This window comes from Dasypus novemcinctus, chromosome 2, assembly GCF_030445035.2.
Source record: "Dasypus novemcinctus isolate mDasNov1 chromosome 2, mDasNov1.1.hap2, whole genome shotgun sequence".
Classification (NCBI taxonomy): Eukaryota; Metazoa; Chordata; class Mammalia; order Cingulata; family Dasypodidae; genus Dasypus; species Dasypus novemcinctus.
The window spans coordinates 182825666-182837951 of NC_080674.1; the positions used below are offsets into that span (position 1 = coordinate 182825666).

The window sequence follows — 12286 nt, forward strand, 5'->3', positions numbered from 1 at the left end:
AGGTGTTCACTTTGGCAGAACATATACTAAAATTGTAATGACACAGAGAAGAGTAGCATTGCCCCTGCACAAGGATAACAGGCACATTTGTGAAGCATTCCATATTTTTAATGACAGAAAAAAAAAAGTACAAGGTAAGCAGGGAGCAGCAAATGGCTTTGTTAAAGTAGAATATAAAGTTGATATAAAATCACTAAATAGGGAAGCAGATTTGGCCCAACATATAGGGCGTCTGCCTACCACACAGGAGGTCCAAGGTTCAAACCCCAGGCCTCCTGACCCGTGTGGTGAGCTGGCCCATGCGCAGTGCTGATGCGCGCAAGGGGTGGTATCCCCCGCGTAAGGGAGCCCCACATGCAAGGAGTGCGTCCTGTAAGGCGAGCCGCCCAGCGCGAAAGAAAGTACAGCCTGCCCAGGAATGGCGTCACACATGGAGAGATGATGCAGCAAGATGACGCAACAAAACGAGACACATATTCCAGGTGCCGCTGATGAGAATACAAGCGGACACAGAAGCACACACACGTGAATGGACACAGAGAGCAGACAACTGGGGAACTGGGGGCAGGGTGCAGGGAAGGGGAGAGAAATAAACTAAAAAAATAAAATAAAATCACTCAATGGGTAGCAATAGTGCAAAGCCTGGGAGAATGGTTCAGGGCTTTAGCTGTAATACTATAGGAAATTACTAGAGGTGGCTAACACAGGTATGAGGCAGCCATTCAACAAATACTGAGTGCCTATTACATGTCAATGTTCTAGGTGCTAGAGCTATGCTGGTTAATAAGACAAAGCCTGGAGATTATTTCCTCCCATAGTCCTAGGAGGTAAAGTACTCATTTTACAGACTGGAAAAATGAAGCAAAGAAAAGTAATTTATCAAGGGTTACACAGGACATGACAGAATAAAATAACCAGATTCCTATGTATAACATAGATTAAGACTACAGGGCTCAGTTCTCAAGAAATGAAATCATAAGGTATGAGAAGCTGATGGTGCCAAATACAGTCTAACAACCTATCTGCCAATGACATTAACAACAGGTAAAGAAGGAAATGGAAGATGAGGCCCCTGAGTCAGAAAAAAAAAGATATGGTGATCTGAGCGGTCTCAGTGGTAAGAGGCTGGCCAATGTAACATATGGACATATTACTGTCTTTATATCACTGACATTTGAGAGAGATGTGAGAAAATGGGGCAATAGTTAAAAGGTGGAAAGATTTGCTTAAAGAAACGCAATGTGTTTAAAGACACAAGAAAAGGAACCACTCTAAAAGTTGATAAAGATTTTTCTACCTCACTCAAGTCTGCATTTTTCATTTTACAAAAGGTTTTAATAAGCAACCATCAGCCACAGAGGGGGCAGTTCATTCAGCAATTTTTTATTGCTCTAAAAAGGTTCTTAGGTAGGCTTGCTTATATTGCTAACCTAATATGCTCTGTGGAAGTATGCTCTTGTCTTTTTTTCCTTCTTTCTCCTCACAAGCCCACTGAAGGCCTCTAGTCCTAGCATAGACAGATGCCCACTAGGATAAATGACTGCCAGGGAATCATTTCCCTAGGTCAGGAAGCCCGGCAAGCTCCCCATGGCAGGAAAAAAGCTGCCAAGTCTCAACCTTCTGTTCTGATTTCAGACAATTTTCTGAAGTTGTTTTTATCTTTTACCTAGATGATTATTGGCACAGACATTCTATTTTCCATGGCTGTTTTTAATTAGGCTTCAAAACATTTCACTAGAAAATTATAAACATAAAACGAAATTAGATGCCAAATAACAAAAATAGCTTTACAATAAATGCCATTATGTCTAACACTTTACTTTTTCTAGCAGTCTTTCTGGTTAAAAAAGAAAGATATTTTTTGAAGCATTCAAAGGCCTCACTACTGATCCCTCTCTACTCTCATTCCTGCAATACTACCACTTGAGACTTGCATAGCTACATGTGAGCAGGTTTGTAAAAGTTAAAAATCAACGTTTGGACAAGGAAACTTTCAAGGATATAAAAATGCCATCCTGGTGATGGTTAAAGCTGATGAAATCGTACACTTTTTAAATGTGCTGTTTAGTATACCTAGATATACCTCAATAAAATGGAAAAAAATATTTGAAACACAATGGCCATCTGATATGGAAAACTGCCCTGTCAAAATGAACTAAAATGGTAATGTCCCAGAACCCCAAGGCTTGCTGTGGCACTTTGAGATTATTTGTGACTTTCAAAAAGGGAAATTGAGTTATGTTTGTAAACTGGTCTGTTCCTCTGGGCATATTAGACTGTATAAGCTTTAGAGGTTTCACTTTTACTTGATTAAATTAAGATTGGGACTTTATTTGGCCACGTCAGTAGGACACTGAGTCCCTGCCCCCAGGTGGGTGGACACTCAGACAGAAAAAGGACACAGGCAGAGAAGAGAACTGAGTTTTGGATGCTGGAGCTGAGCCATCTGCCTGATAGTTTGCAGCTGTAGAGACCAGAGCCCTGAGCAATTGAGCCTGGAAAGACACTGGCCCTTCAAACCCACAGCTGAGATTGGAAGAGGCGTGGCCCATGAAGCCTGAAAAGAGGAAAGCTGAATGCTTGCAGACATCGCCTGCCATCTTGCTTCAACACTTGGCAAACGACTTTGGATGAAAAAGTTCCTCTTATGGTACCTTAAGGTGGACTCTTTAGGGCCTTGTGACTGTATGCTTCTATCCAAATAAATACCTTTATAAAAGCCAACAAAGTTCTGGTACTTTGCATCAGCACCCTTTTGGCCGACTAATATACTTGTATACACTGAAGTATCTTTCAAAGACTATAGGAAAGGAAGTCTACAGTCCTGACTTCTCTTGTCTAAATGACCCCAAAGCCTGAACTCATCTAAATTTCAACAAATGTGATCTCCTATGACAATGGAAGGCCTCAACTTATAAGCAAGTTAAACAACACTAAAAAGGACAAGAATACTAAGAGAAATAACATAAAGAATGGAAACTGTGAGTTAGATCTTTGATTCTGGCAGCTCACCATTAAGCTTGAAGAAGAAACAAAAAGATGCAGGAGGAGCAGTGAGTTGTGATAGAAGATGCAGTGTTTTTAGACTTGATTATACCAAAATCGAATTCAGACCCTAATTTTGGACACATTGAATCTGTTTCCTTGAGATTATAGTACCTACTTTACCAAGATGTTCTAAGGCTTAAATAATAAAACACATGCAAAACTGTACAGTACATCTAATAAATCCATAGGAAACAATTTATGCTTCATAGGGTTCTCTATAAACCTGAATCTCATAGGGTTCTCTATAAACCCGAATCACAATAAAGTTAAAAGAGCCACTGAAATTATCCTTCATCCATATATAAAAAGCAGTCTTTCAGGAAATGCAGGGGTGCTAACAAATTATAGGAAAGGGGTATTGTAAGGCTCGCTCATGCAAAAACATTGCTGAGAATTATATCAAGCTTATATTGGCTAGTCAAGCTTTAGGAGAAGCAGGTCTGGTCCATCTCATCCCATCAAATCAACTGTTAAAACAGTGGCCTTCAGAAAAACCAAATGTGTCATCTCTTCTAGTAAGTAGAGGTGACAGACAACTTATCCTATATATTTAACGCAGTAAATGTTATTAAGTAAATGATAATAAGCTTACATAATAAAGAAAAGATAGAATGAAAAACAGTCCTAGAATGTAAAAACAGGTTTCCTGAAGTACAATTAATTCAGAAATTAATGGAAATTTGGCAAAGTTATTAGATTAGGCATCTTTTATTTGAAATGGTTAAATGACAGAGCAGATGATTAGTGAAAAGAACTGTTCCTTTAAAGAATGTAGGTGAGGGAAGTAGATGTGGCTCAAGCAATTGGGCTCCCACCTGCCACATGGGAGGCCTGTGGTTCAGTTCCAGGTGCCTCCTAAAGGAGAGAGTGAGCTGGCGCAACATGCAGGCACGGCAAGCAGACACAACAAGACAATGCAACAAGAGACACAAGAAGAAAAACGCGTAATGAGAGATACAACAAAGTAGAGAGTGGAGGTTCCTGGTGTCTCCTAAAGAGGATGAACAGGATAGTGGGCTGGTGCAATGGGCAGGTGCAGCAAGCTGATGTGACAAGATGACACGACAAGGGACATAAGAGGAAAAACATAACAAGAGACACAACAAAGCAGGGAACAGAGGTGGCTTAAGCGATTAGGGGCCTCCCTCCCTTATTGGAGGTCCCGGTTCAGTTCCCAGTGCCTCCTAAAGAAACAAAAAACAACAAACAGATACAGCAAGTGCAAACAATAATGGGGTGGGAAGAGAGAAAATAAATCTTAAAAAAAAATGTTGCTGAATAAAAGGAGATACTGAAAAATAAATAATGAGGGCAACAATGAAAACAATGCAAGGAAGAACAACTGATCTGGATGGCATCATAAGATGCCCCAGGGAGCCAAAGCTCCATTGAATCTTTTTTTTTTTTTCTTTTTTGAGGTCCCAGGAGGGGATTGAAACTGAGATCTCATACATGGGAAGCCAGCACTCAACCACTAAGTCACATCAATTCCCTTGAGATGTTTTTTTCATTTGTTTGCTTGTTGTTTGGGTTTTTTGTTTTGCTTTTAGGAGGCAATGGGAACTGAACCCAGGACCTCCCATGTGGAAAGCAGGCACTCAATTGCTTGAGCCATATCCTCTCCCTCCATAGAATCTCTGAGCTAGCAAAAATTGGCAGAGTCATCTTTCTCAAAACTCTGGAAAACAGTTAAACGACTGCAATAACTGGGAAAGGGCTGAATCAAAACACAGCTTGAAAAACCATAAGAGAAGTTCATGGTACCCTTGCTGGCCCATTTCCAAAGCCCTCCCTGGTGTGGTGTGGAGCCAGCCTGCACTCATTGTGGATACTATGTCTTGTTTCTGAGGGAGCAGGGTAACCCCTATATGCATACTGAAAGTGCCTGCATGTCTGTGTGCCAATCTATAGGATGGAAACCTCCAAGAATGAACTAGGAAACTCATCTCACTTGCCCTCCCAGAATTGTCCTGCAGGGAGAAAAGTAACATGCAGACAGCTAAAGAAGTATAAGAAATAATTAAGACAAAGCAGCCTAGGGTCTCTCCACGAAGGGAAGAAAGTCTATTTCACTGGGAGTAGAGAGGGCATTCAAATTCCTTTAAATGGGGAAATTCCTAAGGCCACAAGCAAGCATAAGCCCAGAAAGGACAAGAGGCTGCCTCAAAAAAGACTGACAGGTACCTGCGCTTCTCTCATGTTGATCTTCTTGATAGGAGGGCTAAACTCTAAAGGAGAGCACTAGCCAACTCAAACACAATTTGCAAAGACTGTGAAAGGTGTTTTTTTGCATTGGTTTGTTTCTGTGAGCTCCCGGCACTCAAGGAAATTTGTCTTATAGTAACAACTGGATATAAAATTAAGGAACAGCTAGCTCAGGGACCAAATCCCAGAGTTAACTCTTTAAAATACTAAAATGTACAATGAGCAACAAACGATTACAAGACACACAAAGAAAAAGGAAATGATGGTCCACCCAAAGGAAATAACATAAAAAACCAGACACCATCAATGTAGATCAAACTTCGGACATACCAGAAAAAGACTTAAAAAAACTATCCTTAATATGCTAAAAAAGATAAAGGAAAATAAGGAGAAAGAACTAAAGGATATCAGGAAAACAATGAATGAACAATGTGAGAGCCTCAATAAAGAGATAGAAACTTTAATAAGGAACCAAACAGAAATCCTGGCATTGAAGATGACAATAATTTAAGTGAAAAATTCCCTAGGAGGTGTCAACAGCAGATTGGAGATGGCAGAAGAAAGAATAAGTGAACTTAAAGACAAGATAATTGAAGGGAGCTGATGTGGTTCAGTGGTTAAGCATCTCCTTCCCACATGGGAGGTCCTGGGTTCAACCCCCTGCCCTGGTACCTCAAAAAATAAAAATAAAATAAAATAAAAATAAAGACAAGATCATTGAAATGATTCAGGCTGAGGAGCAATAAGAAAAAAGAATTAAACAAACAGAGTCTAAGAGACCTGTGACATACCATCAAGCATACCACTACAGACATTATGATACTCCCAGAAAGACAAGAAAAGAGAGGACAGGGCAGAAGGAATATTCAAAGAAATAATGGCAGAAAATCTCCCAAATTTAACAAAGGACATAAATATGCATATTCAGAGAGCCTAATGGACACCAAACAAGATAAACTTGAAGAGACTCATGCCCTGACACCTAACAGTCAAAAGGCTGCATGCCAAGGATAAGGAGAGTGTGACAGTTTGAAGCTTTTTGTGGATCCCAAAAAATATCATGTTCTTAAAACGAATCCATTCCTGTGGGTGAGAGACCCTTTGACTGGATTGGATTCATAGGTGGGCGTGGGCTTTGACTTCAGTAAGGCGGGACCCAGGGTGGGTCTTAGTCCTCTTGTTGGAGTTCTTCATAAATGGAGGATTGGAAACAGACACACAGAGAGAAAAAGCTGCAGAGATGGAGAGAGAAGGAACCCAGGAGTTCACAGAGCAACCCAGGAGAGAGGAAGCCAAGGAGAAGCCAGAAGCTGAAGCAATGAGACCCAGAAGAGAAGCAGATGCTTCCATGTGCCTTGCCACATGGAAGGAGTCCAGGATGTGCCAGCAGCCAATCTTTCATGAGATAGCATCTCTGATGATGCCTTGATTTGACATTTCACAGCCTCAGAACTGTAAGTTTTTAACCTAATAAATTCCCATTATAAACCCATTTCTGGTATATTGTTCCCAGTAGCTTTTAGCAAATTAAAACAGAGTTCTTAATACCACAAGAGAAAAAAAATTTGTATACAAAGGAATCCCAGTAAGATTACATGCTGATTTTTATCAGAAGCCATGGAAGCAAGAAGGCAATTGGAGGAAGTATTTTAAGAAAACAATTGCCAACTAGTAACTTTGTATCTGATAATACTTGTCCTTGGTGGTTTGAAATCATTTATGAATTCCAAAAAGAGAAATGTTTTTAAATTGGTCTGTTTCTCTGGGCATGAGACCCTTTGACTGTATTAGATTCAGCTGAGATGGTCTTTGATTAAATTATGTTAAGATTAGGGCTTTAATTCAGTAGGATGTAACTCAGGTTAAGTCCCCACCCCCTTGGTGGGCTATATAAATGGACACTTACTCAAGAAGACACAGAAGAAGATACACAGAAAAGAAAGGGCACTCCAAAGACATGGCAGAGGTGAGAACTTTGATCCTGCACCCCGGGAAGAGAGATGAGTCATTTGCACAATAGCATGAGCTGAAGAGAACAGAGCAGCTGAGCTGAAGAAGCGTAGAAAGAAACAAACCCTATGCCAGCCTATAGCTGAGAGAGAAGAAGGCTGAGCCCTCTCAGAGATTGGCAACCATCTTGCTTCAACATGTGGCAACTGACTTTCGTGAGGAAAGCAACCTTAATTGAACTCTTTAGGGCCTTGTAACTGTAAGCTTTTACCCCAAATAAATAGACTTTATAAAAACCAACAGATTTCTGGTACTTGGCATAAGCACCCTTTGGGTGACTAATATAACTGTCCTTCAAAAACAAGGGAGATGGGAAGTGGACGTGGCTGAACTGATAGAGCATCCATCTACCATATGGAGGGTCCAGAGTTCAATACCCAGGGTCTCCCGACCTGTGTGGTAAGCTGGCCCATGTGCAGTGCTGCCATGCGCAAGGAGTGCTGTGTTATGCAGGGGTGCCCTTGCGTAGGGGTGCCCCACACACAAGGAGTATGCCCCGCAAGGAGAGCCACCCTGCGTGAAAAAAGCGCAGCCTGCCCAGGAGTGATGCCACACACACAGAGAGTTGATGCAGCAAGATGACGCAACAAAAAAGAGATGCAGTTTCCCAGTGCCGCTTGACAATGCAAGTGGACGCAGAAGAACACATAGTGAATGGACACAGAGCAGACAATGGGGGGAAAGGGGAGAGAAATAAATCTTTAAAAACAAACAAACAAACAAATAAAAAACAAGGGAGACATTAAGACATTCCCAGGTAAAGGAAAGCTCAGGGAGTTCAACCTAAGACCTGTCCAAGAAGCAATGCTAAAGGGAGTTCTTCAGAACTAAAAGGAAAGGACACCAGATAATGGATTCAAACAGCATAAAGAAATAAAAACTTCCTGTACAGGTAACCATATGGGAATTATAAATTCCAGTACTAATGTATTATAATTTTTAATATATAATTCCACTTTTTACTTCTTACAGGTTCTAAAATGCAAATTCATAAAAAGTTATGATAAACCTATGGTTTTGACATACCATGTATAAAGATATAATTTGTAACAACTACAACAAATAGTTGAGGTGATGGAGGGTTACAGGAACAGTGGGTGTGTATGCTATTGAAGTTAAGTTGGTATCAAATCAAACATGATTATTACAGATTTATGATGTTTAATTTTAGCTCCATGGTAACCACAAAGAAAATACATGAAAAACACATACAGTATGAAATGAGAAGGGACTCAAAATAGTACAATACAAAAAATATCAAATAACTATGTAAGTAGGCATTAACGGAAGAATTGAGGGACCAAATAGCAAAATGGGAGAAGAAAGTCCTAAATTATCAACATTACTTCAAATGTAAGTGGTTTAAACTCTTCAATCAAAAAACGAAACGGACAAATTCCTAGAAACACACAAACTACCTCAGCAACTCAAGAAATAGATCTCAACAGACCACTAACAAGTAGAGATTGAAATCAGTCATCAAAAAGCTCCCAATTAAAAAAAAAAAAAAAAGCTCCCAATAAAGAAAACACCAGGAACAAATAGCTTCACTGCTTTTATCAAACATTACAAGAAGAATTATTTTATTTTTTAATTTTTTAAAGATTTATTTATTTATTTTTAATTCCTCCCCTCCCCCGGTTGTCTGTTCTCTGTGTCTATTTGCTGCGTCTTGTTTCTTTGTCTGCTTCTGTTGTCCTCAGCGGCAAGGGAAGTGTGGGCGGCGCCATTCCTGGGCAGGCTGCTCTTTCTTTCCCGCTGGGTGGCTCTCCTTACGGGGCGCTCTCCTTGTGCGTGGGGCTCCCCTACCCGGGGGACACCCCTGCGTGGCAGGGCACTCCTTGCGCGCATCAGCGCTGCGCATGGGCCAGCTCCACACAGGTCAAGGAGGCCCGGAGTTTGAACCGCCGACCTCCCATGTGGTAGACAGACGCCCTAACCACTAGGCCAAGTCTGTTTCCCGAATTATTTTATATTATTACTGCAGGTAGGTTAGTCCTTACCACAAGTGAGTCATTTTTTAAATGTCCATATTTTTAATGAGTGGCTTTTACAGATGATCATAATAAACTGTACTGCTACATTAAAAAAATAGGGGATGATGTGGGAGAGGGAAGGGGGTACATGGGAAACCCTCATACTTTCTATAAAACTTTTCTGTAATCTAAAACCTCTTTAAAAATAAAGTTTATTATATTAAAAAAAAGAATTAACACCAATCCTCCTCAAACTCTTCCAAAAATTTGAAGAGGAGGGGACACTTCCCACCTCATTCTACGAGGCCAACATCACTTTAATACCAAAGCCAGTCAAAGATTCTACAAGAAAAGAAAATTACAGACCAATATTCCTTATGGATATAGATGCAAAAATCTTCAAGAAAATACTAGTGAACCAAATCCATCAGCACATTAAAAGAATTATATATCATAATCAAGCGGGATTTATCCTAGGTATGCAAGAGTGGTTCAACATAAGAAATCAAATAATATAAAGACCACAACAATAGAATGAAGGGGGAAAAAACACATGATCATCTCAGGTGATGCATAAAACACATCTGACAAAATCCTTCTTGATAAAAAACACTTAGAAAACTAGGAATAGAAGGAAGGAACCTTCCTCAACATGAACATGGGCATATATGAAAAAGAATATTCAATGGTGAAAGACTGAAAACTTTCCTTCTAAGATCAGGAACAAGACAAGGATGCTCACTCTCATTACTGTTTTTCAACATTATACTGGAAGTTCTGGCCAGAGCAATTAGGGAAGAAAAAATAAAAGCCATTTATAAACTACAGTGTAAACTATAATCACACGGTACAGCAGTGCTCCAAAATGTATTCATCAAATGCAATGAATGTGCCACTGTGATGAGAGAGGTTGTTGATGTGGGAGGAGTCGGGTGGGGTGGGGTGTGAGGTATATAGGAACTTCTTATATTTTTAAATATAACATTTTTTGTGATCTATGTATCTTTTTTTAAAAAAGACAAAAATTTAAAAATTAAAAAAAAAAAACACACCAGGAAGTATGAAAAAATGAGTTCTGGGGCAGATAAATTGGGTATAGAATACTTCTAAGTCTAGGGAATCAGTTTGTCACTGATAACTGCATTAGTACAAATTCTTGTTTGATGCATTTACAATATGGTTGAGATTATTTAATATGAATTAAAGATTTTTCAGTTGCCTTTAAAAAAATTAATATAAATACATATTTAGACCACATATAGAAATAATTTTATCAAATATGGAATATACTTTTAGGAACGCCTGGAATATTCACAGAAATTTATTTTGTACTAAAGAACAAATATTGCAAAGAATACATATCCTAAATAATTTTTAAAAATTCATTTAAATTGGAAAGGAAGAAGTAAAACTTTACCCACTTGCAGATGACATGATCCTATAAACAGAAAATCCTGAAAAATCCACAACAAAGTTACTAGAACTAATAAACAAATACAGCAAAATGACGGGGTTATAAGATCAAAATGCAAATATCAGTAGCATTTTTAATAATTAATGAACAATCTAATCAAGAAAAAAGTCCATTTATAATGCCACTAAAAGAATTATCTATGACTAAATCTAACACAGTATGTAAAGGAAACTTTCTTGTATACAGAAAACTACAAGACATTGCTAAAGAAAATGGAAGGGCATTCCATGCTCATGGTTTGAAAGACTATTGTTAAGATGTTAATTCTACCAAAAAAATTTACACATTCAACAGAATCAAAATCAAAATTCCAATAGCCTTCTTTGCAGAAATGGAAAAGCCAACCATCAAATTTATATGGAAGGGTAAGGGGCCTCAAATAACCAAAAACACCTTGAAAAAAACAATGAGGTTGATGGACTCACACTTCCAGATTTTAAAACTTACTACAAAGTTATAAAAATCAAGGACTGGGACAAGGACAGACATGGAGAGTGATAAAATTGAATTGGGAGTTCAGGAATAAACATATATGGCCAACTGATTTTTGACAAGGCTGACAAGTCCAATCAACAGGGAAAGAATAATCTCTTGAACAAAGAGTGTTGGGAAAACTGGATATACATATGAAAAAGAATGAAGATAGACTCCAACCTTACACCATATACAAAAATCAACTCAAAATGGATCAAAGACATAAAAATAAGAACCAAAACTATATATGAACAATTAAGCATTTTTTTCTCTTCATTTTTTTCTATTAATAAGGAGACCTTGACTATGTCATTTAATTCATCTGTGTTTATCTATGTATCTTTCTGAACACCAGAGAACAACTGAGTTAGAAGTTGGAATTAGATGAGGGAAGTGTCTGGATTAATGCTTCCATAATTTGTTGAGCTGCCTTATTCTGGTATTTGTTTGATTTTTGAAATAAAATTATATAAAAAAATAAAGAGAAACCTCATGTGGAATAAGAGAACTGTCACCAAATATTTGGCATAATAAGGGGAAAGGGAGGTACCATGCTAGACCAATGGATGACGAATAGAAGGTGGATAGTTATTCGATGTAAAGATAACCAGAAATACGCAGCAATGGGCTCATTTGTGGAGTGGGAAGTTCCCTATAACAATAACAGAGGTTAAATGTCATATTTCAGACCACTTTAAAAAGAGATTTTTAACTTGAAGTCATGTACAGACTTCATGTTGTGGGTGATGTTAAGAGCTAAAAATAAGAAAAAAATTATATATAAACTTATTATCTATTATATGTACTGTATATATAATTTTATTAAGCTTTATTTTTGTTACCTTCTAATTTTTGTGCAATCTTCTTTTTCTTAGGAGGTACCAGGGATTGAACCTGGAACCTTGTACATGGGAACCAGGCATTCAACCACTTAGCTACATGAGCTACATCTGCTTCCATTGTGCAACATTTTAAACGCAAAATGTTTTTAATATTTTGTTTTAAATATGGATAGGTGACATGGCATGGATTCCTTATGAAAATCATACTCATTTTATAATGGCATATAGAATAACATTGTATTAATCAGAACTAAAGT

General features: G+C 38.4%; 1 protein-coding gene and 1 non-coding gene across 2 annotated transcripts in view; one reads left to right on the top strand and one right to left on the bottom strand.

Annotated features, from left to right (window-relative positions):
- The window catches only part of UBTD2 (ubiquitin domain containing 2), an 87622-nt gene that overhangs the window by 13095 nt on the left and 62241 nt on the right, over positions 1-12286 (bottom strand). The gene's annotated exons all lie outside the window — the stretch shown is intronic.
- LOC111765658 (U6 spliceosomal RNA) lies at positions 5-109 on the top strand. The gene has a single exon (XR_002797951.1). It is a non-coding gene; the product is annotated as a U6 spliceosomal RNA (small nuclear RNA).